Raw genomic sequence first — 6,318 nt, 5'->3', positions numbered from 1 at the left:
AAAGCACAAAAATAATCTCAGTAATTCTGTGCAAGGGCAGGGCAGGGCAACCTAACCCGAAGGTTAAAATATATGGGATCTAGGCTGAGATAACAAATTGGATCCAAAATTGGCTTGGTGGAAGGAGACGGAAGGCTGAAATGGAGGGTTGTTTTGCAGATTAGAGAGCAGTAACCAGTAGTGTGCCCCAGAGATCGGAGGCGGGTTCTTTATTGTTCGCCTTATTATTTAATGATTTAGTAGAGAATATAGGTGGCATGATCAGCAAGTTTGCAGATGACACCAAAGGTGTTGTGGAACAGAGTCTTAGGAGTACAAGTACTTAGTTCCCTTGTGAAGAAGGAATTTGGTATGATTGCTTTCATTGACTGAAGCATTGAGTTTTAGTATATGGATGCATAACCAACACAGGCGATTAGGATTAGCTTAGTCCACAAGGACGAGTTGCATGAAAAGGCTTGTATCTATGCTATGCAACTGTATCAATGCCCATCTGAGCATCTTAAGCCTATTTTGAGCATCCCTGAAGAAGTAACTGACGTTGAAGGCAGAACGAGCTATATGACTGGGCTCATTATATACTGATACTCTATAGCAAACAACGACGGGATATAGAAACGAGGAACTGCAGATATTGGGTAAAACACCAAAGGGCAGGAGTGCTGGAGTAACTCAACAAGGGTGACTTGGACAGGTTGAGTGAGTGGGCAGATGCATGGCATTGCATTATAATGTAGATAAATGTGAGGTTATCCACTTTGGCGACAAGAACAAGGAGGCAGATTATTATATCAATCGTGTCAGATTAGGGAAAAGGGAAGTGCAACGAGACCTTGGTGTCCTTGTACACCAGTCACTGAAAGTAAACATGCAGGTATAGCAGGCAGTGAAGAAAGCTAATGGCATGTTGGCCTTCATAATGAGAGGATTTGAGCATAGGAGTAAAGAGGTCCTTCTGCAGTTGTACAGGGTCCAGGTGAGACCACATCTGGAGTATTGTGTGCAGTTTTGGTCTCCTAATTTGAGGAAAGGCATCCTTGCTATTGAGGCAGTGCAGTGTAGGTTCACAAGGTTAATTCCTGGGGTGGCGGGACTGTCATATGAGGAAAGATTGGATAGACTGGGCATGTATTCACTGGAATTTAGAAGGATGAGAGGGGATCTTATAGAAACTTATAAAATTATAAAAGGACTGGATAAGATGAGAAAAAACTTTTTCACCCAGAATGGTGTGAATTTGTGGAATTTTCTGCCACAGAAAGCAGTAGAGGCCAATTCACTGGATGAATTTAAAAGCGAGTTAGATAGAGCTCGAGGGGTTAGCAAAATTAAGGGATACAGTATGGGAGAAGGCCGGCACGGGTTACTGATTGTAGATGATCAGCCATGATCACAATGAATGGCAGTGCTGGCTCGAAGGGCCAAATGGCCTCCTCCTGCACCTATTTTCTTTGTTTCTATGTTTTTAACAGGTCAGGCAGCATCTTTGCCAACATTGGACATCACTGAATTTAGTACAGTAACTGCAGCATAGTTTCCTGGTAAAAACAGGATAATTTCTCCAAAAGATTAGAGAATAGTCACATACAAATAATTTGCACAAAATTAGTTTCAGCCATTTACAGGTTTGATGGGTTTCTCCTCATTCTTGCCAAAATCAGCAATTCATTATTTGCAACCTTTAAGAAATCACTTCGAACAAACCTTTCTTGATCCAAAATGGATGATCTCACACTTAGCTGCACTGAAATCCATCTCCAACTTGTGCTTTTCCACTACTTAATCTGTCTTTGCAATTTTATTCTCCTGTCTATATTATTTATTATACTGCCAATCTTTATGTTAACAGCAAGTTTTGATATATTGTTGCAGAAAATGTTGGAAATACTCACAGGGCTGGAAGTATCTGATGGGACAGTAATGCAGTGTTTCAGGCCAATGTCTATTATTTCCAGCTCCTTTTTATTTTATTACAGATTTCCAATACCCTAATATAATGCGTTGAAGATGGATGTTTTAATAAATAAGATTAATAATGTAGGTCCAAGCACAGAATCGTATTGGACACTGCCTTCTAATTATCTCCACTCTCTGTTTGGCATGTAATCAATCTTTTAATCAGTTCAATAATTACCCTTCAATTCCACGAGCATTATTTCTTAGGTAGAACCTCGATGAATCTCTTTTGGACTTCTACATTATCTACATTGAGAAATATTCTTGTATTGACTACATTAGTTACTTCCCCCAAAATTAAATTAAGTTTGTTTGAGACGACCTACCCTTAGAAATCTATTGTGGCTTTCACTAATCAGATCAGCTCATTCTAAGTGCTCAGCCACTATGTACTTAATTAGAGATTCCAGTAACTTCTCCACAACAGATGTTAGACATTAGATGTCATAATAAGGACCAAAAATTTCAGTGCTGAACAAAAGATTGAACTAATTTGTATCTTTTCATCACAAAATGTCTACTAAAACAGTAATATTTTAATGGTACAGGTAACATAACATTTTTATGAATAAAATTCAAGTTTCAAGTAAGTAATATCCTTTCAGTATTTTCCCATTTTATTTTTCTGCTGTTTTCTCTATTTCAGATGAAGATAGCTGAAGGGGCAGCACGGTGGAGCAGCTGTGGAGCTGCTGGCTTACAGCACCAGAGACCCAGGTTCGATCCTGACTATGGGTGCTGTCTTTATGGAGTTTTATACGTTCTCTCTGTGACCACGTGGGTTTTCTCTGGGTGCTCCGGTTTCCTCCCATGTTCCAAAGACGTACAGGTTTGTACGTTAATTGGCTTCGACAAAATTGTAAATTGTCCGTAGTATGTGGGACCATGCTAGTGTAGAGTGGGATTGCTGGTCGCCACGTTACCTCTAAACTAAATACACCCACATAAGTCGCTAAGAGTACACCACAAGTATAAATTAAGCTTTGGCACTTCATTTAAAGTATATTTTTCATTATGTTACATTTTTTAAAAACACATTAAATGTTTTCAGATGCATAGGTTACTTTTCGGGTTGGGATGCTTTTGAAGGGTCCTGACCTGAAATGTCACCTATCCATTCCCTGCACAGATGCTCCCTGACCTGCTGAATTACTCCAGCACTTGGTGTCCTGTTCATCTTGGATACTCTGGTTCACATTTGCAGATAATGGAATATCCCGTTATTTGGAAAATGGTGCATTTTTTTTAACAGTCTTGTCATCTATATATTTACAAGCGATTATCTGAAATGTTGGAAGAACTTAGCTGGACAAGCAGCATCTGTGGTAAGAGAAACCAGTCAACTGAGAGATGTGAGGAAGGATTGTCGACCTGAAGTATTGACTAGTTTCTCATTCCATAGATGTTGGTTGACTGGCTGAGTTCGTCCAACATTTCAGCTTTTGTTTCAATTTACAGCATCTGCAGTTTTTATTTTGCTCGAGAAGATGCACCAGACAGAATAGAGTCATAGAAAGAATCATAGAGTGATACAGTGTGGAAACAGGCCCTTCTTGCCTGCGCTTGTTCCTTAACCCTCCAAACCCATCCACGTATGTGTCCAATTGTTTCTTAAATGATGGGATAGTCCCAGCCTCAACTACCTCCTCTAGCAGCTTGTTCCATACACCCACCACCCTCTGTGTGAAAAGGTTACCCCTCGGATTCCAATTAAATCTTTTCCCCTTCACATTGAACCTATGTCCTCTGGTCCTTGATTCCCCTACTCTGGGTAAAAGACTGTGCAAATACCTGATCTATTCCTCTCATGATATTGTATACCACTACAAGATCTCCCCTCATCCTCCTCCACTCCATGGAATAGAGACCCAGCCTACTCAACTTCTTCCTATAGCTCACACCCTCTAGTCCTGGCAACATCCTCATAAATACTGTTTATTATATTTATTTGCTGTGTTAACATTGCCTGTAACAAATAAGAATTTTAATGTTCTGTTCACCATGCATGTGATGAAAAGCACTCTTGAACTGTCTCATCACACTTAACTCTTGAACTGTGTTTGAAGAAGCAACATTGTCAGGGGTTTAGTTCAAAGATGTTTCCTATTGTCTTAGGAATACCAACTTCAATTTGTTTCAAATTTGAAATTGATCACCAGATATATCATTCTAAAATTGATCATCTGATATCTGATGACATTTATTCATTTACACATTTTATTATCTTTAATTGGGTAGATGCACAGAGTCTCTTGCCCAGAGTAGCTGATTTGAGGATCAGAGGACATAGGTTTAAGGCGAAGGGGAAAAGGTTTAATAGGAATCTGATGGGTAACGTTTTGTTTTCACACAAAGGGTGGTGAGTGTATGGAACAAGCTGCCAGAGGAGGTAGTTGAGGCAGGGACTATCCCAACATTTAAGAAACAGTTAGACAGGTACACGGATAGGACAGGTTTGGCAAGGTATGGACCAAATGTTGGCAGGTGGGACGAGTATAGCTGGGGCATGTTGGCCAGTGCAGGCAAGTTGGGCCGAAGGGCCTGTTTCCACACTATATCACTCTGTGACTCTATGACTCTATGAGTACTTACAGGTATGTATCACAAAATGCAATTTTTTGATTCATAAATTTAAAAAGATACTAGACCAAGTGGACCCATTGGGCCCAAAACGCTCCTGCATTGGCGCAGCACCCTCTCCTCCTCCCCTCCCCCCTCCCCCCTCCCCTCCTCCCTCCCTCACCACCTTCCTCCAACCCCCTCCCCCTCCCCCTCCCCTCCCCCTCCCTCCTCCCTCTCTACCCCCTCTCCCCCTCCCCTTCCCCTCCCCCCACTCCATCCCCCTTAACCCCCCTTATCCGCCCTCCCCCCTCCCTCCACCCCCTTCCATCCCTCCCCCCTCAGAGATAGATTTAAACTTTAAAATGTGAATAACTAAAAATATAACACCGATTTCAATGAAACTTCTTCCATTAGCACCAAAGGGATGACAGTGGGTAAGGTGGGCCAAAAATTGTTGCGCTATCGTGGACCGTTTCGGCTGTAGTACAGGAACAAACAAACAAACAAGTTTTAGTATATAGATTTTATAAAGGAACAAATATTAAAAAGGATGTGATAGAGAGTGAAACAAAATGTTTTGAGATGTCAATTGCAACAAAAAGCATGAAGTAAATACTAATAATTTTAAAAATGTATAATTGATATAAATAACTTCCAAATTTTGTGTACACACTATACGTATTAAGACATTAAATAAAGACAACAGCAAATCTAATCTAATTTATTGACATTCAATAAATTATTCCTACCAATAATAACTCCTACCAATCCCAAAACATACTGTAGATAATGCCTAATCCATGTGCAAATCTCAACTGCTGACAACAGGTCTGAAACTTTTGGATCAGAATACCTGAGAAACCTGACGAGTCAGTTAATGTTAGTATTCCTTATCATCCACTGTGATCACTCTGAGATTTGATTGGGGAGAAAAAAATGATAGGATTTGTTCCCTTGATCCAATCATATCTAGAGGCTCAAGAACTTAAGTTAGCAAATAAAAAGTTTTAAAAGAAATAAAATAAAAACTAAAATTGAACTACACAACCTCCAAAAGGGGTTCATACTTGCTCAACTCTGAAGCAAATTTGCAGGAAAAAAATGTCCTGAAAGCAACATCAGCAAACAAAATGTGGGAACATGAGGTTGAAATAGTGTACAGAAGACGGTAAAATTTTCAAGGTAGTCACCTTATTTGTGTTTATATTATCTGTCAATTCATACATAGAAACATAGAAAAATAGGTGCAAGAGTAGGCCATTCGGCCCTTTGAGCCAGCACCACCATTAAACATGATCATTGCTGATCATCTAAAACCAGTACCACATTCCTGCTTTTTCCCCCATATCCCTTGATTCCTTTAGCCTTTAGAGCTAAATCTAACTCTCTCTTGAAAACATCCAGTGAATTGTCCTCCGCTGCCTTCTGTGGCAGAGATTTATAACGTAAACATCCACTATTTAGTTAAATTTATAGAATTTCTCACACGATCTTAATAATGTCTTCATTCGTGGCATGCTATTTTCCACCTGACACCAAGTAAATGCAAAATTATTGACTTGGGCCCAACAATTACAAATTGTCAGATTCCAAATTTGTTTAAAACTCTGCTTGATAGACAAGGTAATCAGCATGGCGATATTAACTCAAAACACACAAAGAATGTACGAAATGCATTTGCTACAACAAGCCAGCCATAGATTATTACCTTATTGTAAGGATGGACCTGAGTGACTGATATTACTGAATATTCCATGCACAAAGAAGCCTAGACGGAGCTAGAAGCAAAGAAAATATTTG

This window comes from Rhinoraja longicauda, chromosome 3, assembly GCF_053455715.1.
Source record: "Rhinoraja longicauda isolate Sanriku21f chromosome 3, sRhiLon1.1, whole genome shotgun sequence".
Taxonomy (NCBI): Eukaryota; Metazoa; Chordata; class Chondrichthyes; order Rajiformes; family Arhynchobatidae; genus Rhinoraja; species Rhinoraja longicauda.
The sequence above is the reverse complement of the archived record's forward strand: the minus strand, read 5'-3'. Positions refer to the sequence as shown.